Source organism: Pinus tabuliformis, chromosome 8 (genome assembly GCF_031772625.1).
Source record: "Pinus tabuliformis cultivar Carrire ecotype Pingquan chromosome 8, CPIR1, whole genome shotgun sequence".
NCBI classification, from domain to species: domain Eukaryota; kingdom Viridiplantae; phylum Streptophyta; class Pinopsida; order Pinales; family Pinaceae; genus Pinus; species Pinus tabuliformis.
The window spans coordinates 19651837-19678850 of NC_142294.1; positions in this window are offsets into that span (position 1 = coordinate 19651837).

Below are 27014 nucleotides of genomic sequence, written 5' to 3' on the forward strand. Positions count from 1 at the left end.
ATTATATCATTTCGTTCAATGAATTCTAACTACAGGAGAGTTGAGATTTTCAAACAAACAAGATGAACAATAAACAAACAACAAAGATCCTAATGCAGCTAATAACAAGAAATGAAATTTTTTCTTTTCTTTTCTTTTTAAAAGCGACAAGTAACAATAAATGCTAACTAATATAATGCAAAAAGATCTTTTGTTTTTTCTCTTTTTAAAATGGCATAATGCATTTAAGCAAATCTCAAGAGATATTAACAAGCATAAACAAACAGAATTCACTCAATGCAAAGAGAACCAAATCTGAAACACCAAGATGAACTGTCAACACAAAGAAAAGCGCAAAGACCTTCAATGAACCATGTGATCTAAGTTCAAATGAAGTCAAGCAAAATCCAAACAAGCTAGAGGTGAATTGCTCGAAGCAGAGAATAACAAGCTTTAACAACTACTAGACAGCTGCGGAGAACAACCAAAAAGTTCACTGGACAATAAAAAACCAAAAATTCCCACAGAAGGCTCGACATGCAAAGCCACTAGATGCTCTAGGGCTGGGATACAAAATCGATAGAAATAAGCAAACAACTGAAGGACAAAGGTAACAACCAGTCAAACAAAGGTCCAACACACTTCCAGAGGCTGCAAAAGATATACAGAGACAAAAATCTGAGTTTAAAGAGCTTCCAACAAACACACTGGCAAAATTCACAGGGCTGGCGCGACTGTCAGCCTGCAACTTGCGCTATTCAGGAACTGGCGCGAGTTGCTGTGGTGCAACATGCGCCAACTGGCGCAACTGTCAGAAATAAAAACGCGCCAACCGCGTTTGTTGGCCCAAAAAATAAATACAATAGCCCAGGGTCTGGTCAACAATACTGAGACAGGTCTAACAACAGAAAACAGCTTCAAAGCTGACCCAGAAAGCTCATTTATGCAAGCAGGCAAGAGAAAACTAACATGCAAGACAAATTCAAAGCCGTTCGGTTCATGAACCAAACCGGAGATCGACTGAAGTGGCATTGATCTACTCCGCTAATGCAAAGCAATAACGTTTCAAAGGCTGCCTGGCCGTGCTTCAGACTCCGTCCAAGGTTTATGAATCAAACAACAAATAGCTCCTCCCCAGTGGAGTCGCCAAATTGTTGGAGAGGTAAATCCCCTCTGCTGATAGAGGCGATCCCACTAGCCAAAAATGGGTCTAGCAACAATCGAATCACGCTACCATGCAAGTTCCTAGTTGCATACTAAAAGTGGATTACGATAACCAACCTGGAGTCCAACGCTAATGTCGAAGAAGAGTCGATACCCCCGTTCCCTTGCTCCGGCAGGTCACAATCCTTGCGATCCCCGCGTATGGATACCTGCACAAGCAAAGAACGAAACGAGAACAAGCATAAAATCCACTAAAATACAACTATATTTCAGTCAGAAAGGAAATAAATCAAACATTATCATGATGAACAATGAGATTGGAACCATAACAGTAGTCGTTTATTAATGAATAATAAGCAGAGAAAGATACAACCAAGGTTCTGACGTTGAACCTATCCTCTGGCTGGGCGAGCAGCTATGTATGTCTTGCAATAGACCTCCTCTCTCTCAGACTTCCGGCAGCATAACCTCCCTATGCTTCAAGACTCTTACTATCACTCAAGACAAGCATAATCACAACTAGCATTACTCCAAAAACTAGCTTGTCTAATGCATGAGGACAGACTTTTATAGATGGAGAAGGGAGAAAAATACAATGTATCAGGACACCCATTGTGGATTGGCATTATCTCCGAAAAGCCGCTGCGGATAGATGTCAAGGATAGATGATGACTCTCGACATCTATCAGATAAAGTTTATCCTCAAAAGACTTCGTGATCTGAAGGGAAAAAACATCTGGGCGCGCGTTTGTCAAAAATCATTACCAAACTTGGTTGGCGCGGGTGTTGTTCTAAGACAGAGCGCCAATGGTCGCACCCTCTTTTGAGGATCTCAGTGATTGGCGCGGGTAGGACATGGTGGACCCACGCTAATGGAAAAAAGGTACTTTTCAGGGATAATTTGCAGAAGGTGTCTTTAAGGAACATGAAGTACATACTCAGGGGAACATAATGCAAGTGTTTCTAGGCTATGTCACTGCTCACAGGTCCCGGAATGCGTCCTCCAATGTACAGAAACAGGGGTAACAGGGACGGTGACCAATGGTGACAAATTACTGTGTAACAATGTCCTTCTATCTCTGGAGTTTGAGGAGTGGTAATTTCTTCCAATCCTTTACAAGATATGGTCGGATTCGTTTCTTGATGCTCGATGTGATCTTTCACTTCTTGAACATTTTTCTTCTTGATATGTCCTTCTATCTTGATAGTTTGAGGAGTGGTAATTTCGACCAATGAATTACAAGATATGGTTGGATTCATTTATTCTTTCTCGATCTGATCTTTCACTTCTTTCACCTTTTTCTTCTTGATATGTCCTTCTATCTTGAGAGTTTGAGGAGTGGTAATTCTTGCCAATGCTTTACAAGATATGGTCTGATTCATTTCTTCTTTCTCTGGGGTGGGGTCCTGGCATATATCTTCTTCTTTTGATGTTTCTTGATCATTTTCTTCCTCCTCTTCATATTCTACGTAAAATAATTTCTTCTCAGCACACTTATGACCTTTAGTGCATTTTCTATCAGAATTGTAACAAAGCCCTTTTTCTCTTTTTTCTTCCAATTGTTGTGGTGTAACCCTTGTAGGTTGTGGAAGGCTAGGAGAAACAACACTTCCATCTTTATAGTTGTGAGGGGTATGCTTCCTGGTTTCCATAATTTTTCTTTCCAATATGTCACAAAGCCCTTTTACTCTTTCCAATTGTTGTGGTGTTTCTCTAAAGAAGGTGTTGCTCTTTGTATCCTCATAATGTGCTATCATTTCCTCTGTGAAAATTGACCACATAACAAGTTGTTTACGAGAACAAAGCCCTTTATACCATAAAAATTGATCTAGTTCTAAATATGAATATGTAATACACACCTTTTGTAACAGTGGTACACCATGTAGATCAAAATATTGCTCCATCTGAAGTATCCAATTTACCGGATCCTTGCCATCAAACTTCCTCATCTTGCTTTTTCTTGATTTTATGAGCTCAATCTTGAAATGACTATAACTCTGTACTGTTGGATCTTTAAGTTTTGAAATTGCGATATGTGGTAGCTCTCTTTGTTCTCTTTCCAATGCCACCAGTTTGAACCAAATTGGATTCTCCAAGAAAGAGTTATGCACAATCTCCCAAGATGACCTGATTATAGACCTTTCCAGAAGAGAAAACTTGTATGAAGTGCCACGTGTCACTGTTTCAACCTTTGGCTCTGAAAAATATCTACAAGAAACTACAATCCGTCTTCTTTCTGTACCTTCTGATGAAATTTCAATCCGATGCTCAGAGAGAAAGTTATGACGATTTTCCCAAGGTCACTTGTTTGAAATGTAATTCAGGATTCTGCAAAAAGACCAACTTCCTCAGATCATATCTCCGTAAATATAGCGCGAAAAGCTATGAAATTCAGATCCGAGATTCAGTGCGATCTCGTCTCAAATGGGGTTTTTTTAGCTTCTGAAACGTCGCAGAAAAAAAGTTATAGCGAAAATGCCACGATGACCTGTTTGGAGCAGTGAAACCCTAGAATCCAAAGCTCTGATACCAAATGTTATGAAACCAGCTCAAGAAAAGATAGAAAAGATAGATCAACGCCTTATAATTCAGCCTCTTCGAGGGGGAAACCTCCTTTACATTACATAAATGAACAATTCTTGGATGATACAAATGAAAAGACCTCCTTTCTATATATAGGGGTCTAAGGGGTCATAACATAATCAGAGTCGACATAACAATAATAATGTAAGGGCACAATAATAACAATAGTGGGCTTCTATGGGGCACAATAGTAACAATATGGGCACTACATGGGTACATCAATATAATAAGTGGGTTGTACTAATAACAATAAGGGGTTACACTAGTAGTATAGGGGCCTAACACAATCAGTTGGGAGGTTGGGTTCTTAATGAACAGACCTGAGGTAGGCATGGTGCTAGATGACTAGATAGGGTTATGATATAGCGATGAGGCACTAGGCGTACCTGAAACCAACTGAGATAAAGTCATGTAATTGCACGGTAACTCAGGATGAACACTGGTTCGAATGCTTCCCATGTAAGGGAAACCTTCAGGAGGGAAAGGATATTCCTGCTCATTGACAGTGTGTGGAGTGGAAACCTTCGAGTGACCTAGAGAGGAGACTTGGATTTCGCCTTCTGATTCCATGGGTGGAAACAAATGACAACAGACGACCAAATATGTTCGAGGGGATAATTCCAGAGGAATACCTGGTTGATCATACAGACTGTACGGATGTTGCGGTTATATCACAACAGGATCGAACAAAGGATTTGGAGGATAAACGACGAGTCCTAGCTGACCTTCAGAAATGGGTGGACTCTCAAGAGTCTGGATAGGATTATCCGGAGATTCCAGGCCAATGTTAGAAAGTGACTCAGTATCCAATGGAAGAGGAGGACGAGATGACAAAGGTTGAATGCTTAGAACAATTCCAAGTTCAACACTTTGGTCCTCAAGTGACTGCGGAAATTTAGGAAAAGGCTCCTCAGACAATCTTTCAGACAGAGGAGAGGAAGAGGAACTAGGCGGACCTAATGGTTGAGCCATGAGGACTTTGTCTCAATTAACAAGAAGATATAGATTGATTCCAAGGCTTTTAAAATGTATTTAAAGGTATACTCACAATTTGGTCTAAAAAAATACTAACAGGAATGTTATATGATCGTGGGCAACAATTTTTTAAGACGCAAAAACAAACTGGTGCTTTTTCATGTTTTAAGAGTCGAGAAAAAAGCAAAGGTGACTGTATCACTTTTAGTTTGAAATGAGCTCAAAAGGACAAGCGCTCAGATGATATTTTATATTTAGGGAGTCAAAAATATCAAAATGACTACTCAGGATAATCTAGGCAAAAAGGATTACCAGGTAACCGTGAACTGCAGAATACCTCCTGGTGAACCGAGAAGTATGGGCAGGCAATCTCCCCGAATGTTGTGTTCGGTGTATCACGTTTACAAGGTGATAGAATCGGCTTCCTATGGATAAATTATTGCAACCTAATGCAGTCTCCCTTTATATACACGACGGTACAGGGAGCACAAGTCTATACTAGCATTGTCTAGTGCTGAAGCGAATGACAGCTACTAGGTTTAAAGATGTCAAAACATGTCTCTAGCCTAGACCTTCTAAATGTGATCATTAGGTTTCAAATGCACCTTAGGCTAATTGAATACATTTTAAATTTTATCTTGAAATTATGTCTCGGTTTTCAGGCCTTATCGATGTGTCTCGAAAAACTCCTATATGCAGCTAAATGAGACAAGACACTTTCAATTTGATGAATTGTTTACACTAATGAGAGTAGAAAACATAATCAATGCAACAAACAAGCAATTTAAAGCAAAATGATCTTTTCACTACTTCGCTTTTTGAAAACAAAATAATGAAAAACTCTTTCCCATTCCTATCTTTCCTATAAAATGCACTCCAAGTAGTCCTTTCAATAGTAAAGAGAATTAATTTATTTTCCAATGCAAATGACGATGCAACTCTAGTCTTCAATGATGCTAGCTAATGTAACATATTGATTCAACAAAGTATAATTATGTATTTTTCAAAGAAATGATCAAACGAATCTTTCACAAACACTTCAATGAAATTTTTTCAAAACAATCAACCTCAAGCAAATGCAAAGCACAAAAGACAATTCCTTCCAAACTAATGATGCAAAGACTCAACCAAAAATAGTATGAGCAATGTGATATATGCCCGAAAAGAAATGCTTAATCAAAAAATGAAACTTTTCAAACTTGTTAAATGGAAATCAAAGCAACAAAAGGACTAAAAACAAAATGCAATGAACAACTTAACCAAAAAATTGACTTGTTGAGCACACAAACAGCTGAATGGATGACAACCTAGATGCCTTAGGGCCACAAACCATCCAAGGACTCAAGAAACCAAGTAAAAAATAGGTAAACCAAACAAGCATATAAACCAAGCTAATGAAGATTTCCAGTCAGGGAGAACACAGGTAGAAGAAGTTAAGAGGCAGAAATCAAGAGGGAAAGACACACTGGTTATGATCTAGGGGAAACCCTGATTTTCACCTATAGGAATCGGCATGACTACCTAACTGACAACAAGCTCCACAAGGGGGTCGATGCGACTGTTTTAAAGAAACTCACACTGATTGGTGCGATTGTCAGAAAAATAAACACGCTGACTGAGGATTCAAGGAAAAAATTAAAAATTTCAAAGGCTAAAACCAGACTTTCAGGCTCAGACACTGTAAATTTTGGACTCAGGGCAATAAACCAAACAAAGCAGAGAAAACTAAAGGGAAATGGTAATACTAGAACAATTCACACAAACCATAATATGGCAATCAATCAAACAGAAAGGTTGGCTCCCCAGCGGAGTCGCCAATTTGTGATGCAGGTAAATTCTCAATGCAGACAAAGGAAATTCCTCTAGCCCAAAAGAGCGGGTCTAGCCACAAACAAACAATCTATGGAAAACTTCCTTAAGCTAGAATGAAGTAATAGGGCTTACCTCTTAGAATGTTATTTCGCTTGGTGATGATCTTGCTTCCTTACTCCAGCTACTTTTCATTTCCTTCCTTCAAATACCTGAAACAAGAAAACAAACAACAACAACAAACATGATAGCATACAAATTTCATTCAGCCTACTTAACAGATCAAGGAACATTAAGCCATCAAATGTAAGATAACACTTTAATGTAGGAAATTAATCAATAGTTGTATTCATATAATTTCATAAAGAGATTACAACCAATGCCTTGACGTTGCTGGTCTCCTCCGACGTATCGAGGTTCCCACACTTCTGCTAGCATCTCATGGATAGCCCCAACGATGAAATTTTTAAGGCTTCTTCCCTTTAGTCTCAAACCAAACCAAACACACTATTCTCCCTCAAACCTAAACTAGAGAGCTACAAGATATAATATCTCATAGCTTGGATGGATGGGAGATGGTTCCTCTTATCATGGGAGAAGGGCTTATCTCTTGGGTTTGTTCCATCCTAATAGGGGAAAGGAGCCCAAACTTACTTCCTCAGCTCCACCTAGCCGAACCATTTACCAAACTTCCATTACGAAGCTTCTAGACCTGAAAGCTTCGACTCCATATTTAAAAAAATTGCCAAAAGATGATCGGCGTGACTGAGAAAAGGCTTAGTAGCATCGTACATCGCTAGTCCTGGTTTTAATCTCTGCAAATCGGTGCGAGAAGGAAACAGGTCATTAGCAGTGGTCTTGTGAACTAGGGTAAAAGGAAGATTCTTGGGAAATGATGCAAAAGGGAATTGTTCTGCTCATGAAGAGGGACATGATGGGAGTTTCTTCATGATGAGAAAGCATGTAGGGTTCACTGTAGAGGTCCTCTAGGATCGTGGAACGGAGACTATAGGGAAAGTGACAAAATGTTGTGTAACGGATCCAAAAGAACCTCATTTCAGCAGAGGTCGTGAAGCAGCTGGGCCTGCCGACCATACCACACTCACATTCGTACAACATCAGGTGGGTTCACCAAGGACAATGTCTCCGAGTCATCCAGCAGTGTTGCCATCCCTATAGCATTAAGCCCTTCATAGATGAGGTATTGTGTGATGTTTCACCTCTTGAAGTTTGTGATATATTATTAGGAAAACCATACTTGTGGAAGTGACATGTTGGATATGAGTCAACACCTCACTCTGTTATTATTTCTTTGGGTAATATGTTATACAGGATACCGGAGGTAGCTCTGCCTACCACCATCTCTTTATTCTATGCTAAGCAATGCAGTAAGATCATCTCCTAAACTAGGAAATATGTTTTCTTTCTGATTCACTCACAAAGTAAGGGGAAGAGCGTAGCCACATTTATGGGCCCCGAGAAGGGTTCCTCCATGCAAAAGAAGTAGGTGGATATGGTCATGGAAGAATACAGGGACATCTTCTCCTCACCCACAGGGGTACCCTTTCATTGTCAGGTCAAGCATTCATTCGATATGACTTCTGGAGCACCTCTACCCAAGAGGCCAATATATCACTGCTCCAGTATGGAAAATTCCAAGTACAAGCAGTGACATGATCAACATCGAGTGCCATATAAGTTTTAGGTGGGCGAAAAAGTTTGGTTACATTTGCAGAAATAACGTCTTACTACCCATCGGAAGCTCAGGCCTCTTCGATATGGTCCTTACACCATTACCAAGGCTATGGGAGACAATGCTTTTGAGCTCATCATTCCCCCATTCCTTGGCCTACACCCAGTGTTCAATGTGGATCACCTTCAACCATATTGCCCACAATTACTGGACACATCAAACATTGCATAATAGTTGACACGAACGGAGTTAAACCCAGATTGCATGGAACATGCCACAATTGATGGGATTATGGACACACAGGTCAAGCACACTCGCCAACAGAAGATCCAACTATATAGGTTGTCAAAGCTTGCCAACTCCTGCACCAAGGGAAGAGGCTCACTAGTGACCAAGTTCAGTAGAAATTTCCCCATCTCATGGAGGCACTCAATGCATTGGGGACATTACTTCCTAAGGGGGTAGGAATGATCTAGGTGGATGTTGTTGGTCACCCGCTTATTCCTTTGGGACCCCCACCACTGTCTCTTTCAGTTTTTGAGTTTCCTTAATTGTAGCACAATTTATTATTTTTGGTAGTTTTTCGGGTCCTGAACTTCTGAAGCCATTTTGAGGCCCTAAACGACGTTTTTTTGGAAAATCGGGGTCTATATGGTTTAATAAGTAGAGTTGGTCAGTTGAATGTTGTACTCCTCGGATAGATATTTCGAACGAGGTATTGTGTGCATCAAACGGAAATCATATGTCAAAGTTACAACCCCTCGAAGTTGATGTACCAATTTAGCCAAACGGGGCCCATAGTTTTGGCGCTTCATCTCCTAGGGTTAAGTTTTTGGATGTTTAGGGTTTTCCATTGTTTCTCAATAATAAATATGCCTTCGAGCCTCATTGTAACACAATTCAGAGGCATGTAGACTCCACAACTCTTCTAAGAGATAAGCTACCATCGTCCGAGCTAGTCTTATTTCTATTATGTTTGTAAGCATATTTCAGTTTTTGATATTAATGAAATGAAGTGTTGTTTCTGCTACATCTTTGTATTTACGATTATATTACAGTTATATTTGTAATTTATTGTGTTCCTGTTTAATTCGGATCATATTCCTTGGGGTAAAGGTCATTGGTTGGAAACTTGTAGGAACAAATACAATCATTCTAAAGGATGGTGTTGTCTAGACAGGCACATGAGTGATTTTGAGAGCTTAAAAGCCCATGGGTGGTAGCTACTCAATACCACATGCCCAAAGAATCATTACTCATGTTCATAAGACAAATGTTTAAATGAATTTCTTTTTCAATGAATCAGTTTAATTAAAAGTTTAGAAAGAGCATAACTACTCTTTGAGATAAATTTCAACTTTTGATATGTGAGTACTATTAAAAATATTTTAGAATGTTTTATGAATATTAAATCCACATCACTTGATAATTAAATTAAAGTTCTAGAGATTCTATTTCAAAATAGGCACGCCTATTAACATATTCGAAATAAACAACATAATTAAATTAAAATTTTAAAAATCTCATTCTAAAGTTGGTTTATGGCATCAAAATTATTTGGACTTTAAGAAGTTCACCCAAAGTTAAGTAATTTCATTTTCAATGTTAGATTTTAAAAATGTTAACATATCAGGAAAATTCTTGATTAGGCATTTCAGTCATCTTTGTTGTGAGTTGTTGTAAGTTTCTAAATCTAAATATAATCGAAATCTAAATTACAGTGAACTAGTTATAGTTTGTTATAATGGTAAGCATCCACACTGAAATAAAGAAAGAAATAACAAATCAGTTAGCTAGATAAAAACGGAACTCGGGAGAATCAGAAATGGATTTGAGCATTATCAAGTAAATGAGCATTTCGAAGATTGTAGATTTTAGAAATATTGCGGAATATGGCGCATAAAAATAAGAGTGGAATTAGGTCAATTTAATCAATTAACTCTGAGTATCCTTATCAGAGGAATTCCAAAATATTCCCGGAAATATAATTGCGTTAAATTACTAAAACTACTAGATTCCCAGTGAAACTCCTCCCCTTGTGATGAAGTTGATACCTGAGATTGCAATTATGAAGTTTTAGACATCTCGTGCGGGACAAGGAATAACATACAACATCAAGGTTAGGATACCTGCAAAGCATTTGTCTCGGAATTTCCCCCATGGAAATAAGGGTAAGGAAGAAGCTCTCGCAACTCTTCTGATACAAAAACATGGTTATCATGGTGGCAGGCTTGGTGTGAAGCATAAAGCTTGTTTTAATTCGTGGAGACCTTCTCTGGAGAGTATCAGCGAAGAAGAGCCTCAAACAAACAATCAAAACAGATAGCATATGATTCCCTTTAATTTGCATGGGACTACTGGTCATCAGCTATGTGTGATTTCTGCACTTTCATACTTATTTGTATTGATTTTGATAAATATATCGTAAATTTGTATTAATGTAACTGTACATTTGTATGCATGTATATTCCAATGACAATTTTATCAATGAAGTGTATGGACTCGGTTTTTTATTTCAAATAACTTATTCTTATCTCGTTGAGGTGGTTATGTTCTGTCATATTTGTTAAAATTGTTTGTTGATTTCAATGCATGTACCCATAACCATCGGTAGAGAGATTAAATTTTGACAACAATAAATAATAACTTTGAGCAATTCGACGTTGGATGCATAAATGGACAAAGGAAAATAAAACTCTAATAACTACAAATTCATCTAGTAGAAATTGTCGGAATTAGAAACCTGAAAGACCAAAACCATTTCTATAATGCCGCAAAAAGAATGAACATGCAAAATTTTGGTAAATTTAACAAAGTGGTTTTATAAGACACAGTGTTGAACAAAATAATCCCTATTTGATCCGAAAAACAAAAACCAGAATCCTCTCAGAAGGTGAAATATCAACGAATCGTTTCAAATTGAAGAACTATTTGAAAATAATTAATATTATTTTGTATTAATGGAGAAATTGTTACACAAGTTGTAAAGTATCTCCTTAGTTTAGGATTTGTTCCTAGAGTTTAGGAGTTTGGTTGCAACTTCCTGAGTTCTAGTAATGTACTTAATGATGTAATTGCTCATTTGATGTAAGTAGAGTGTACAGAGAAAGTTCTCTTTGTTTGAGTGCTGTTTCCAGGTGCAGTACTCACCTGTGACCTGTAACTCCTTCTTTTTCAATTCAATTCTGATTTTTATCTGAACTCATGAATTTACAAGAAAATTTAGCGGGAATACCACATGTGTCCTTCAAACTAATTCGATCATCCCATAGTTTATACGAATTCAATGAAATCCTCAGCCTTAATTAGCTCCGTCATCGCTTCCTGTCATCAATCTAGTAATCCGCTAGATTTTTGGCATAGCTTGCTAAATCGTTTAAATTTCTGCGTGCGCCATGAATCGGCAGGTTCTATGTCGCTCATGCTTTTCACTCTCCATAACCAAGAGAAACATAATAAATGTCCATAACCATAGATTCGATGCAGAAAGTGAGCACATTATATTGGTAACAGAGGTAAACCATAGGTGAAGTGAAAAAAAAAAACATTCAAACCTGAAGGGAAAAAGCCTCACTTGCAACACAAATCATTAAACCTCCAATGTTGATAGTCGCGGTAATAAAAACAAAAATTGACTATCAAGATGAGCGGATAAGTTGTCTCTAAAGTGGTGTGTGGATACCATTCAAGTCTTTTCTTAACAACCTGACTGAATTCCATACTCGCTCACCAAGAAACTGTGGTCTAAGGCACCCATGGATAAACTATGGATATGATTGTGGCCGCATCTTCCAACTTCTCTCAAATTTTTGTGATGGTTAAACAAACTAGAGTGAACCAAGGAGTCAGTTGAAAGTTGAAGTGTGGGACCAATGGTGCAAGATGTTTCAATAGTCTAACACTCAATCCAATGCTGCAAACCAGTACAGAGTGGCCATTGGGAGTTCTTCTCAAAGGGAAACACCTTAGGGTGTAATTATTAAAATTTGATAAGTAATAAATATTGGCATTGATATGTGTATTATAATGACATTTGGTGGTATATCGTTTTTTAAGATGAAATTCTGACCAAAACTATTTATAAACCCATAAAATCAGTCATTTAGCTATATAAACAAATAAAAATAATAAAAATTTAAATTTTCAAATTTTCAAAATCTTTTTTTAATTTTCAAAATATTAAGCTTAATATTTATTTTTTTTCAAAACTTTAATAGACTTTATAAAAAAAAAATTCAGAATTAATTGAAATTCAAAATTTTTTTTTATAAAAAAAGGAAAAGAATAGAAAAAAGAAGAAAGAAAAAGGAAAAAAAAGCGGCAGGATGCATTATCCCCGCTGGTGATGTAGATATGCAGTGTGGGTCTCTCTCCTTATTCCTCGTTGTCGAGTGAATGCAAGACTTCGTATGGTAAGAAGCCATTCAAATACTTTCTATGAAATTAATGGGTGGCATCGGTGGTGGATGAGCAGCATTTTAGTAGTTATTGCTTAGCGTCAGGACACACCAATCCCGCCACCCCTTTACGATCGACGGAGCGGAAGATCCCCTCTTGAGGGACTGCAAGGAAGAACTTTCATGAATTCACCGCTACTAGTGGCTGGCAATGGCTGCGGGTCACACCAACATTAATTCGATTGTGAGGTGACAAATTCATTATTTGCAGTGAGACCATTCATTATATTGGATCAATTCTCTCTGTAATTGATACAGAGAATAAACTTGTTCCAGAAGAGCCAATCTCATTGAAGATAACAAGGATAGCTTGAATGGGATTGGAATAGCAAATTGCAAACCCCTTCATCTTATTCCCTACAGCATTTCTGAAATATATATTCAATTGAAGCGACAATGCATTTGCGAGCCTTTCTAAATCGATGGGAGACATTTGTAACAGCCAGGCATCCCTATCCACTGGGATACATTTGCAAAACACGACCATAATTGTTCCCTGAGAGTGGTAGGATTATTGCTAGTTAATCTACAGCTCATAAACAGCATAATCTACACCTCATAAATAACTTCTCGTGTTACAAATTCCCCTTAGATCCCTGAATCTAAATCGAGATAAGTTAGGGCACTATTTTCTATTTGTGAACATGCCATGGCATTATCTTTTAAATGACATTTGAAATTCATCGTGGTAATGAGATTCGTTATTGATTACTCGTCTTGCAAACGTTGAAGTTGGTTTCTGGTTGCTTTGTTACTCAGTTTCCTAACTACCTTCAGTGTTAGGACACTACTCTCACATATTTTTGAGAATAAATTGGTAATAGTCGTGCCCTTGTCAATTCATTTTCATGCTCAAGGGTAGCATTGGAATCGAATGGTTCAAGCCACGAATACTCTCTTGACAACCCATTTGACAGGTTGACATTTATGCACAAGAAAGAATTTTTCTGTTATATTATGCCAACTTTTATATGATGAAATTGTGTGACAATTCCATGTTCATTGTTATTAGGTGTTATGATTTGCATATAGTGGTTTGTAATCATAAACTAGTTGTATGGTAATATTTCAACAAGTTGTAAGTGTTGTTTTAAAATACAAAACTGAGCGTATGAGAGTGGTAAAATATATTATTGAATCAACATAACAGAAGTATGTATGTAATTAAATTATATGCAGTGGTACAATTCATTACAATAGAATTAATTTGCAATTTTCTGTATAATTGATATAGAGAATAAACTTGTTCCAATGGAAACACTTTCATTCATCTTCATCATATTGCATTTTCTATTTTTAGATGATTAAAAATCTGTATTGTAATATTAAAAAGCTGTAATTTAACCAAAAAAAAAAAAAACAACAACAACAACATAATAGAAATGGTATAATATTTAAAAGTACTTATTACTTCACATAACAGAAATATGTATATAATTAAATTGTCCATAATAAGAGAATTCATCACCAGAATCAGAATAAGAGAATTCATCGTCAAAATGAATTATCTTTGTAGTTGATACAAAGAATAAACGTGTTCCAGAGGAAGAGGTCTCGTTCAATCCTCATGACAATGCATAATATGTTACTAAACTGCAAATTTAACGATATCATTAACAAAAATTAGGATAATTTGAATTGAATTGGAATATCAGATTGCAAAGCCCTTCATCCTGTAAGTCAGTAGCCATTGCTAATTCTCTACAACATTTCTGTCATATATATTCAATTAGAACTAAAATTTTGTATGGCTATCTATTTGTGAGCCTCTTAAAATAGATGAGTTAAAATTAATAGAGAAAGTTTGTTTCACGGTTGTGTGCGTCTTAGTTTAGACTTACTTTCTATTTTCTAGGAGATAGTTTTGATCTCCCTAAGTTGAATGTAAACTTATTTAATTCTGATTTGATGATTAATGGAATGGAGCGTACTCCTTAGGGCAGTCTCCAGGTGTAGCTTGCTCACTTGTGAGCTGATAGTTTTAGTGTGTAACTTTCGTTCCAGTTTTGTCTTTCCATTTTTAACATGTTATCACAGCACAAAGATTTGGGTCTATCGTGAGAGAGCCTTGGTGGCTAGATTGAGAGCCTTGGTGGCTGAGAGCCCTTGTGGCTGAGAGCGTGTAAGCCTTGGTCACTCAGAGTCTTGGTGGTTGGTTCAATTGCTTTTGCAACAAAGCACTGAAATGTTGATGAAGCCTGATCAATGCATCCCCGACAAGGCAAAGCCCTGTTGATCAGCGTTGGCGTTGCACTGTGAAAGAGTGCTAAGTAGCACTGGCTTTTAGTGTCATACCCACGCTAATCCAGAAAACTTACAATAGTTTTCGTTAAAGCGACCTGTAGTAAGGTGAAAGGGTGTTGCTAATTTTTTCTGTTAGAGGCGCCCCAAGATTAGAAGTGTTCGTGTTTGTGGCCCTGTCCAATGTTTTTTTAAGGTCATCTGTCTGGTTGGATGCATAGCAGCCAATCTGGAGTTGTTGGAGGATATGGAGTTTGATCTGTAGATTGACTATTGCAGGATCTGGAGTTAGATCCACAGATCGATTGTTGGGGGATCTAGAGTTAGATCCATACATCGATTGCTGGGGGATCTAGAGTTAGATCCATAGATCAGTTCCTAGAGGATCTGGAGGTGGATCAATAGATCAGGTGCTGCATTACTGGATCTATATATTGGACCAATGGATATGTTAGTGGAGTCATGGTTTTGTCACAATCAATAACCACATTGCATAGACATACCTTAATGAGAGGAATACGCTCGATGGGTCAAATTACACCAACTCGAAGTTCAAGTTGTAGACATTGCTCGAGGGTTCCAGTGCGTGGACAATTGCAAACGGAGATGAAGTAAATCCAAATACAACCGGTGGTGCCACAACCACATCAGTTCAGGATTTGGAGAAGAGGGAAAATAAAGTGAAAGTGTTGTTGAAGATGTTGGTAAAGGACAACATAATCCCTCACATATGAAAATGCAAAACCGCCAATGATATTTGGGTGAGGCTCAAGGATTTGTATGAGACAAAAAATACAAATCATCCGTTGTTTCTGAAGAGTAAGATTCTCTCCATCATAATGGAGGAGAATTAATTGGTTGTTGCATTCATCTCACAGATCAAAGAACTGAGAGACAAGTTAGTTGAAATAGGAGAGAAAGTGTCCAATACAAATCTCGTCACAATTACCTTAAATGATATGATAGAGGATTATCAAATGTTCATTACTGGGCTTCCGACAAGGGAGAAAGCTCCCACCTTTGAAGATTTGACAGGGATTTGATGCAGGAAGAAGAGAGGCGTATGAATTTGAAGCCTCAGAATGCAAATCTGGCATTGGTGGCGAGGAGAAAGTTCTTCAAATGGAAACGAGGAGGAGGATAGAAAAGTGGTGGTCCATCCCAGAAAAATTCATTTCAAGGTATGTCATCTACTAGAAATGATTTAGGAATTAAGTTTTTTTACTATGGCAAAACTGGTCATATTGTTAGAGATTGTTATAAAAAGAATATTGATGAAACCAAACATGGACACAAAATGCATACAGGGAATTTTGTTGGTGAAGATCAAAATCATGATCTTAAATTATTCCTGTCTAATGCTACTTTTTCCACTGAGACCGATGAGGCTAAAACTTAGTTTGTGGATTCTGGAGCATCCACTCATATGATAGGTAATAAACATTGGTATGAAAATTTTAAGGAGACCAGTAACGGTGCTGACATCTACCTTCGAGATGACATAGCATATCAAATTAAAGGGTATGGAGATATTCCTATGATATTTCCTAATGATAATATCAGGCGTATCTAGAATGTCATGTATGTACCTAGCGTTAAAAAGAATTTGATCTTTGTCTCCATGATTGTAGATCAAAATTTAAAGGTAGATTTTTCAAAACCTACTGCGTTATAAAGGATTTGCTAGATCATCAGAAGTCAGTCGCATCAGGAGTACGAGTTAGAGGCCTATATAAGTTTAATGTTACAAGCGTGCCACATCAAGCTTTAACTTCAATGACTATGACAACATGGAATCTTTGGCATCAAAGATTTGGTCACATCAACCTTCATGACTTGTTGTTGCTACAGAAACACGGTATGGTTGATGGACTTCCTATTTTAAGAAATGAACATATGGATTGTGAAGGTTGTGCACTTGGAAAAATGCACAGGGATGAATTTCCCTCTAGCTTAAATGGGAGAAAGAAATATATACTCGAACTTGTGGCATATTGATATATGTGGACCCATGCAGACAAGGTCCTTAGGCGGACCTTATTATTTCTTGTTATTTGTAGATGACTGCACAAGATATTCTTGGGTATAATTTCTTAGAAGGAAAAGCAATGCTTTCGAATATTTTAAAGAGTTTAGAAATATGGTTGAAAAGTAGATTGGGAAAGTCATCAAAATTATCTTTGCAGATCAAGAGGGAGAATATTGGCTTGGAAACTTCATCAAATATTGCAGAGATCATGGGATAGCACAAAAATTTACAATACTCCACACTCCATGGCAGAATGGGGTTGTGGAAAGAAAGAACAAAACTCTAGTGGAATGTGCATGCAACATGATAAAAGGTAAGAACCTATCCAATGGTTTTTGGGCAAAAGCAATTAGTACTGCAGTTTACTTAAAGAATGGAAGTCCAACTAGGTGTCTTGATATGAAGACACCGTTTGAGGCTTTGTATGGATCACTTGAACGTATCTAGCTCTAAAGCTTTTTCACACATTCCTAAGGAAGATAGGAATAAATTGGATGCTAAAGCTATAAAGTGCATATTTGTAAGGTATTGTTATGATTTCAAAGCATATAAGATGTTTAATAAATCTACTCACAAGGTGTTTGCGAGTCGAGATGTTATCTTTCATGAATTGGTTGATGAAGGGAATAAGGACAGAAGTTATGAGGAGTGGCACATGCCTTTATTGATTGATGATAGTAATGATGAAGCCAAAGACATTAATTTATAGTGGTAGCAGCAAAGAAAGGAACCTAGTGATGTGGATACATTCAGTAGTTGAAGTCCATTCAGAGGTGAGTAGGAAATCACACAGGACAGAATTGAGGCAAGTCCTCTATCAAGGATATTAGGTAGGCAGAATCACTTACCTGCAAGGTACAAAGATTATGATCTTATGACTAATATTTTAAATGTTGTTAAGCCCATGAATTATAATGAAGAAAATCAATATGATGAATGGAGGTCAACTATGAAAAAAGAGTATGGATCCATAATTAAAAATAAAACCTGAGAATTAGTTGAACTTCCAAAAGGAAAAGAGCCCATAGGTTGCAAATGGTTATATAAACTTGAGTTCAAAGTAGATGGTAGTGTAGACAAGTATAAAGTTAGGTTGGTGGCTAAAGGGTACTCACAGAAAGAAGGAATTGATTATGAGGAGACTTTTGCTCATGTAGCTACGTTAAATACCATTAGAATGTTAATAGTTCTAGCTACAAAGTGCCATTGGAGTTTACACTAGCTAGATGTGAAATATGCTTTTCTAAATGGAGAGTTGAAGGAAGAAGTATATTTAACACTATAACAATAACGGTTTCTTAAAAAGGGTCAGGAACACTATGTCTATAAAGTAAAGAATACATTGTATGGATTGATGGTATGAAAATATAGAATTTTTCTTCTTAAAGCATGGTTATAAGAGAAGTAAAAATGACCCAAATCTGTATACCAGATTTGATTCAAAGAGGCAGATTGTGTTGATTTCCTTATATATTGATGATTTGATTGTTATTGGAAATTACAGGTATTCGAAATGAAGGACCTTGGAGAACTACATTATTGTTTGGGTCTTGAAGTCTGGAGGGATTATGGCTAGGCTTTTGTTACTCAAGGAAAGTATGTCAAGAACTTACTGAAGAAATTCAAAATGAATCAATGTAAAGTTGCTTCAGTACCTATACAACAGAATTTTAAATTTCAGAACGATGATGGTTCTAAAGAGGTGGACATTACATTGTATAGACAATTGGTTGGGAGTTTGATTTATTTGACTACAACCAGACCTAAATTAACATATTCAGTCAGTGTGTTGAGTTAGTTCATGACAAAACCTCTTGAAAATCATTGGGTGGCAGAAAAAGGTTTCTTAAGGTATCTTCAAGGAACCACATATTTTGGCATTAAATATACTTATTCTTTTGATGTTAAACTAATAGGCTATTCAGATTCAAATTGGGCTAGAGATGTGAACGATAGAAGATCTATAACAGGGTATGTTCTCAATATTGTGTCCGGGGTCATTTCTTGGAGCAGTAAAAATTAGAGTATTGTGTCTTTATCATCAACATAAGCAAAGTATCAAGTTGTATGTGCATCCACTTATGAAGCAATTTGGTTGAGGAGACTTCTTCATGATGCAAGAAGTTCAATCAATTTGGCAAATAATCTTGTTTTTCATCAAAACAAAAAACATACAGATACTCAATTTCATTTTGTTAAAGAAAAGGTTTAGTCCAAAGAAATTTTTCTTGAATATTGTAACACCTGTGAAAATGTAGCTGATACCTTCACCAGGGAAGAATAAATTTGAATTGTTTAGGGAGATGTTAGGTGTGCAAGTGAATCCTTTCTCCATTAAGGGGGGGGAGTTGAAAATAATAGAGAAAATTTGTTTCACGGTTGTGTGTGTGTCTTTGTTTAGACTTAGTTCCTATTTTCTAGGAGATATTTTTGATCTCTCTAAATTGAATGTAAACTTATTTAATTTTGATTTGATGATTAATGGAATAGAGCGCACTGCTCGGGGCAGTGTCCAGGTGTAGCTTGCTCACCTATGAGCTGCTAGTTTTAGTGTGTAAGTTTCATTCCAGTTTTGTCTTTCCATTTTCAAGATGTCATAGGAGACATTTGCAACAACCTTACATTAATATCTAACCTTATATTAATATCTCTCATAAGAATGTTAAATATTATTACTATCAACTTTTTATAATAATAAAGAAGTTTAATTTAATTCTTTATTGATCTAATTCTTTTATTTTAATAAATAAAAAATTCATGTTTGTTATTGTTTTCCTCCTATAACAGTTATAATTCTTCTAACTGCTATATTCCATCACCATTCTTTATTTATAGAGGTTTGGTACTCTTCACATCATCAATAAGCTTTAAGTCTATGAAGATGGGTGAAATGTTCGTCCAAAAAATTGGGCATGATAATGATAGTAACACACAGTTCTCCAAAAATATTTATCAACAACAGTTTAGAATGACTTAAAAATAACTATGACAATTCCTACATAAACTTAACATTCACAACATCTGACTCTTCAAAAAAATGTAGTATCAGAAAAAGTCAACACTAACATCTACTGGAAGGCATTTGTTGTCGCATTAAAGTGGTGAGCGATGGCATTATATTTAAGTTCATGTTCAATTTCATTCTTTGGTATCCATTACCATTTGGCTTTGGCCTCAACTCTGAAGCTATGCTTAGTTCTCATACCAGGTTAGGACACATAAATATAACCTTATTGAATGAACAAAAGAGGGAACACCATTTGGATATTAATGGCTTCTAGATCTTGTTCACTCGTCCCTCCCATCCAAGGATCGAGCAAAAGTAGAAACCGACCTCTACAACTTCCATGCAGAGGAAGAGGAAGATCACCCCTCACAATATAGTAAGCAAGCTTCCCAAATTACCGACCCAACGGGGTCCATGCAGAGGAATATCACCCTTGATAATATAGCAAGCAAGTTTCCAAAATTACCCACCCAACGGGGCTGGGAGGAACAAGGTCCATGTAGAGGAATGTCACCCCTAATATTATAGTAAGCAAGTTTCCCACCCTAATAGTATAGAAAGCAAGTTTCCCAAATTACTGACCCAATGGGGATGGGAGGAACAAGGTCCATGAAGAGGAATATCACCCCTGATAGTATAGTAAGCAAGTTCCCCAAACTACCGACCCAACAGGGCTAGAAGGAACAAGGTACTATTAGAGCAATGAACGAACCAATCCTCTATTCAACATGCTCAATTTGTGTTTTTACCTCATTTTTTAACGCAAAGTTATCTATTAAAATTGCATGACAAAATTGGGCTCAAGATTCTTTATTACATATGTGTACAAACATGCAATCAACAAACCTATTATTTATGAAAAACATCTTAACTTGGAGATGCATTTCAAACTAATAATTACAAACGATATATATATATATATATATATATATATATATATATATATATATATATATATATATATATATATATATATATATATATATATATATTCATTCCAGTTTCTATGGAAGATAGAAAAGAAGAAAATACATTTACTCATTCTAGGCTAGAAATCACCAAAATAAAACCACATGATATTGTTTTACCCTTGCCCACACACATATAAATTATTTTTTTTCAAATTATCCAACTCAGTGCAGCCATATGTTGAACTTATAAAACCACCCACAATATTGTTTTAATCTCAGCCCCACACACATATAAATTATTTTTTTCCAATTATCCAACTTAGCACAACCATAGGTTGAACTTTTGGGTGGCGATGGCTGCGAGTCGCACCCACTTTCTAAGTTTAACATATTTCCATTAAATTCTAGATAAAATAAAATGAAATAAATTATTAAACCAACATAAATACAATAATCTAACTAAACATAACTTCTCACCTAGAAAAAAATTTAACACATACATAATTTTAAATTGCAATTCCAGACAATTTAGATTAAATTAGATAAATTTGACTTTAAAAAAATGTTATATATTTTTTTTCAACAGGAAAAATGCGCCTATTTTGTATTATATAAAAACAATGCATATTTCAGATGATAAGGCTATCAAAGCCACCTAGTTCCAGAATCCTATCTATATTTAGCATGTATATCTAACCTCATTCTGCATGATATTTATAAAACTATATGACACTCATATAAAACCTGGAAGTCCTAATATCCAACATTATCAACTATATGCAAAAGCTTAGTGTGTCATTGTTTACATATATACCATATACAAAAAGGAGAGCAAAAGCATATGAAAATACTTATCTCTTATGACCGTGTTCTGCACATGAAACAATGTAGATTAGTTCTACCCGGGCAGGAGAAGGCATCCAACTTCGATAGTAGTTGTCATCATATTTATTTGGATGTGCAGTCCTTCTGATGAATCCAACAAGCCCTTCTTTGACATTCTGTCTGCATTCTGGTTGTAATCCTGACTGATATATTGTATGGTAGATTCCTGAAATGTGGCCCATAGCTTTTCAATTCGACATAGCCAACCTTGTAGTGTATTTTGTTGAATCTTGTTTTTTCCAATGATATGATCAATGATACAACAGGAATCCCCATAGATATGTATGTGAGGGATGTCCATGTATTTTGTGAACCAGAGTAATCCCCACAATGCGATGGCTTCTGCTTTCATGCTTGATCCCTCTCCCGCATACCAGTGTATCCAAAACTCTTGGTCTTCAGAGAACTTAATCCAAACGCCACAACCACACCTCCCTCCTTGTGATGCCCCATCAAAAAAGCCCATTGGGTAAGCAGTGTGTGGATCTGCCCCCTTGTCAACCTTATCCTTGTGCGAGTTTCCATTGTCATTATCAACATTGATCCATTGATTTATGTGAGTAAGTACCATATCTTCTTTCACCTTAACATTTCTGAAAATACATTGATTGCGCCATTTCCAAATCTCCCAAAAAACTGCCAAGGAAAGCATCCTCCATCTGTGACATTGAACGCTCCACCATTTTAAACAGTTGGTTATATTATTGTATTGCACATATGGAATATTCATGTTAGCAGAAAAATGTTTCCATATGGTTATATTATTGTATTGCACATATGGAATGTTCATGTTAGCAGAAAAATGTTTCCATATGCGGATAGAACAAGGGCATTCTAGAAATATATGATTGTTATCTTCCCCCTCATTCCAACATAGGTAGCAGATCCCCGACCCTTGTCGATTTCTTTTTTGTAGGTTATCCCATGTGAGGTTTTTATTTTTCCATGACAGCCAGAGGAACATGATGATCTTGGAAGGCATTTTCGTACGCCAAAATTTGTAAAACCAACATCTTTCAGTGGGTTGTAGATCCCTCATGCATAGGTTGAAATAGGTGTCTACTACCTCGATTTCCCCAGCTTTTTTTTCTTCCCAACCCAAGTGATCTGATCGCCCCTACTGTCATGGCAAAAACCTACATTCCTCATCATTTCAGTGATTCGCACCCATTCCAGTGCCAGTTGTCCGGTCAGTTCCAACTGATTAGGATCCTTCCAAATTGGTATGCTACCAAGCCATTCTCGAATGACTTGGTTCCAGAAGAAGATGCCTCTACTGTTGAAATGATTTAATAATTCTATAGAAATCATTGATTTCGTGCTCATACATGAGATCTAATCCCATCCTATTATAATCTGGTGTCCAATATTGAATTGCCAACATAAATGTGCAAAAAAATGTTTTTTATCCTGTTAAAACTACACCATATCTTTGATCCCGTAGTTTTACCAATGGATCCCTGGCGCATCCAGCAAATAAAATCTTTTTTCTTGAGGTATTTGTAACGTATTACATTACCCCAAATGCCTTCTCCAAAAATACCCTGCCATAACGACTTCAGCAGCAATGCCCAACCAAAATGCCTGAGATTTATTATGCCCCATCCTCCGAGCTTTTTTGGTCTGGTAATCTTCTCCAATTTGACAAGGTGGTATTTGTAGTTTTTTGCAGCCCCAGACCAAATGTAGTGTGCCATTATACGATTAAGAGAGTTTATGATGAGTTGTGGGAGTCGAAATAAGTGAGCCCAATAGACGCCCAGTTGGGTGAGCACTGACTGGGTGAGGGTAATGCGACCTCCCAGTGAGAGGCAACAGAATTCCCAACCCCTAATTCTCTTATGAAATCAATCGACCAGCCACATCCAGTCGATGTTCTTGTATTTACATGGCTTTAAGTGATATCCTAGATATTTCATGCCCACAGCTAGTGGATCAGCACCCACCCCAAAATTTCTCTGTATATATGCTATGTCCTCTAAATTACAAGTACCATATAAAATAGAGGATTTGAGATCATTCATAAAGAGACCTATGGCCCACCCAAAATCTCTGAAAATTTGAGATAATGTGAGCCATTTATATCTATTAATCATTCCCATTATCAGAATATCGTCCACAAAAAAACTGTGGGATATAGGGATTTGGCTACTTATTTGTAATGCATCAAACTGACCTTCCGCCATCGCTTTCTTAATATGTAGACTTATATCGTCCATAGCAAGAATAAATAAGAGGGGGGACAGGGAACAACCCTGTCTGAGACCCCTCCCAGCTCCGAAAAAACTAGATGGATATCCATTTATAACCACAGCATACCTGACATTAGTGACGCATGCCATAATCCATTCAGCAGCATTGGGTTGAATCCCAATTTTGTGTAGAACCATTCGGAGATATCCCCAGTCTAAATAGTGGTATGCCTTTTTGAGATCAACCTTCATAACAACAACATTCATTTTTTTGTGTGAATAGAGTGCAGGCACTCCTGAGCTATGGCTACAACATCATGAATTTGTCTATTTTGTAGGAAGCCATACTGTTCCAAGGATATATACCTTGATAATATTGACTTCATCCTGGTGGCAATAGTCTTTGAAATAATCTTATAAATAAGATTGCAGAGAGAAATAGGGCAGAAATCTGAAAATGTGGACGTCGTTGCCTTCTTCGGGATGAGGGCAATATATGTAGAATTAATGTGAGGATGAATATACCCCCAAAGTCTTGTCTCTTCCACCATGTTTAGAAGGTCCTCCTGGAAAATATCATAGAAATGTACATAAAGTTTGACCATCCAGCCATCTAGGCCCAGACTTTCCTCCCCGTGATAGCGTTGTACAGCTCCAAGTTCGCCTCCTCCTCAAACATCCTTGGGTATTCACTTACCCCCCAGACTTGTGCCTCTCCACAGTCTAGTTCCCTGTGATTGTAGGCTTGTTTAAAGTGTGTGACCGCAAGATTTGTGATCTCCTATTGTGAGCGGTAGCAATTCCCTTCATCATCTAATATCTCCCAGATGGTATTTACCTTTCTTCTATGGTTAGCATAATGGTGGAAGAACTTAGTGTTCTTTTCACACTCCCGGACCCATAAATATCGGCTCTTTAGACGCCAAGTGTTTTCCTTTTGCTAAAGGATCTTCCTATTTTTCATTTCAATTGCTCGTATTTCATTCTGCACTTGAACAAATGGGGAATGTGAAACCATAAGGTCATGGAGAGGCGCCAGTGCCCTGTTAATATCTAACAACTCCTGTCTCTATAGTGCCTTATTCTTATGTTCCCAGCTCTTAACCACTACTTTTAAGGCACGTAGTTTGTGAAAGATATCCTCCATGGGGGATAGATTAGAAATGTTGTCTCTAATCCAGTGAGCGCGAACTAGTGCCTCAAATTCAGGGTCTTCCAGCCATACCCTATTAAATTTAAAAGGAATGCCAAATCTAGTATCCCCACGTCGCCATGTGAGAATAATAGGCCGGTGGTCCAATATGTAATTATTGACAATACAAGATTGCACATATCTGAGTTTTTCGACCATTTGTTCATGAATAAGGAAACGATCCAGTCTCTTTGCAATGTAATCCATGCCATCCCTACCATTGTCCCAGGTAGGTGCAATCCTATTTGGGAAAATGTCAATCAAATTGTGTTCAAAGATAATCTCTTTGAACTTTTCCGCCATATGATCTATACTACAAGACCGGCCCCACACTTCATCTAGCGTAGTAGTGCAGTTTAAGTCTGCAGCTGGTAACAGAGAAATCAGATGCAATATTCCAAAAGCTTCTATGTTATTCCAAAAGAAGTTCCTTTCCCTATAAGGGGCATATACGTTTAGGATATGAGTCCTTCCTGGAAGGCCCCAAATGTTTCTGGCCAAAAAAATACCCGCTGAACAAGAAAAAGCCTTCATCTTGACCCAGCCAAGATCCGATAAAGCAGTTATTCCCCCTGTTAGGGTCCCACCCTAACCCCCTTATTTATGTCTTGGGATCACGTCATAGTCAAGAGTCAATAAAGCCCATATTAATATTTGTAAGTTGTTAACCCGCAATTAATGACGGGACCACAGTTAGTTGCAAATGGGCGGAAGTATTAGATAGATGGTAAATAGGCGGTAGTATTAGATAGATGGTATTAATAAAACCCACGATATTGGCTCGTGGTATTGCATGTATGAGTCATATATAAAGGATAGAGACTCCCTGCGAGGAGCATTGTGTCTTGTTTTGTAATCGAGCTCTGCTCTATTGGAGGTTGCCCCCTCGAAGAGGCCTGTGAACATTTCTCTCTGAATAATAAAATCATTGCTATTCTGTGTTCTGGGTATATTTTCTTCGCATATTTTGTGTTCTCGGTATCTTTTCTTCGCTTGGGTATTGATTTGCAGGTTAAGAGCATAACAAGTGGTATCAGAGCACTTTCCAGGGCTCGGTGGGATCTCCAAATTTTAGCAAAAAAAAATTTTGGCTAGAGACGTGTTCCGGCGTCTTTAAACCACGGGATCTGTCGTTAAGCGCATAAACCTGCGGATTTGGGGAGGCATGCATGCAGGAAATACAAGAGGTGGTCAGGTTTGTTGGACTCCCTTGTAACCCCTGTGGGTACCCCTTCGAGTAGTAGCGCATTAGACAGAACCGCGCACGGACTGTCTTCCACGTACCCTCTGGGTATATAGGAAGCCCCCTAGCTCCCTTGAAACCTCGCCATAGATAAACCTTCGGCCGTCTTGTTGCTACAGTACACCGAGAACAGCACTCGGAGAGATTACTCGCCCGTATGATAGGGTAGTCGGATTGTACGGCTAAGGGTACGGTCGATCCTCCTTAGTTAGAGCCCTGAAACATTGGGCCGAGTACTACTGTCAGACCCTTATGTATATTGCGATATGTAGCACCTGACACTCCCCAAGACCATAGTTCCCTTTCTATCGGGGGATCACACATCATCTATTCCAGATCAGCAGTAGCAGTTGTTCCACCATTCAGATCTCTCAGATCCACCAGATCGGATATTCCAAATCAGCAGCAGCAGTTGTTCCACCATTCAGATATCTCAGATCCACCAGATCGGAGTAGTTGCGAAGGGTTCCTGTACCTGGATACGATTTTCGCAGGACTTTTGGCGGCATTGACAGTTTGAGGATTTGGCGACTGCAGTATTGATCAGGGAGGAGTAAAACTCCGTTAGGAGTTTTCCAAAAAAAAAAAAAAAAAGTCTGAGATCTTCCGAAGTGCTTATTTGTGACCTAGCCCATTAGCATGAGGACAACGAG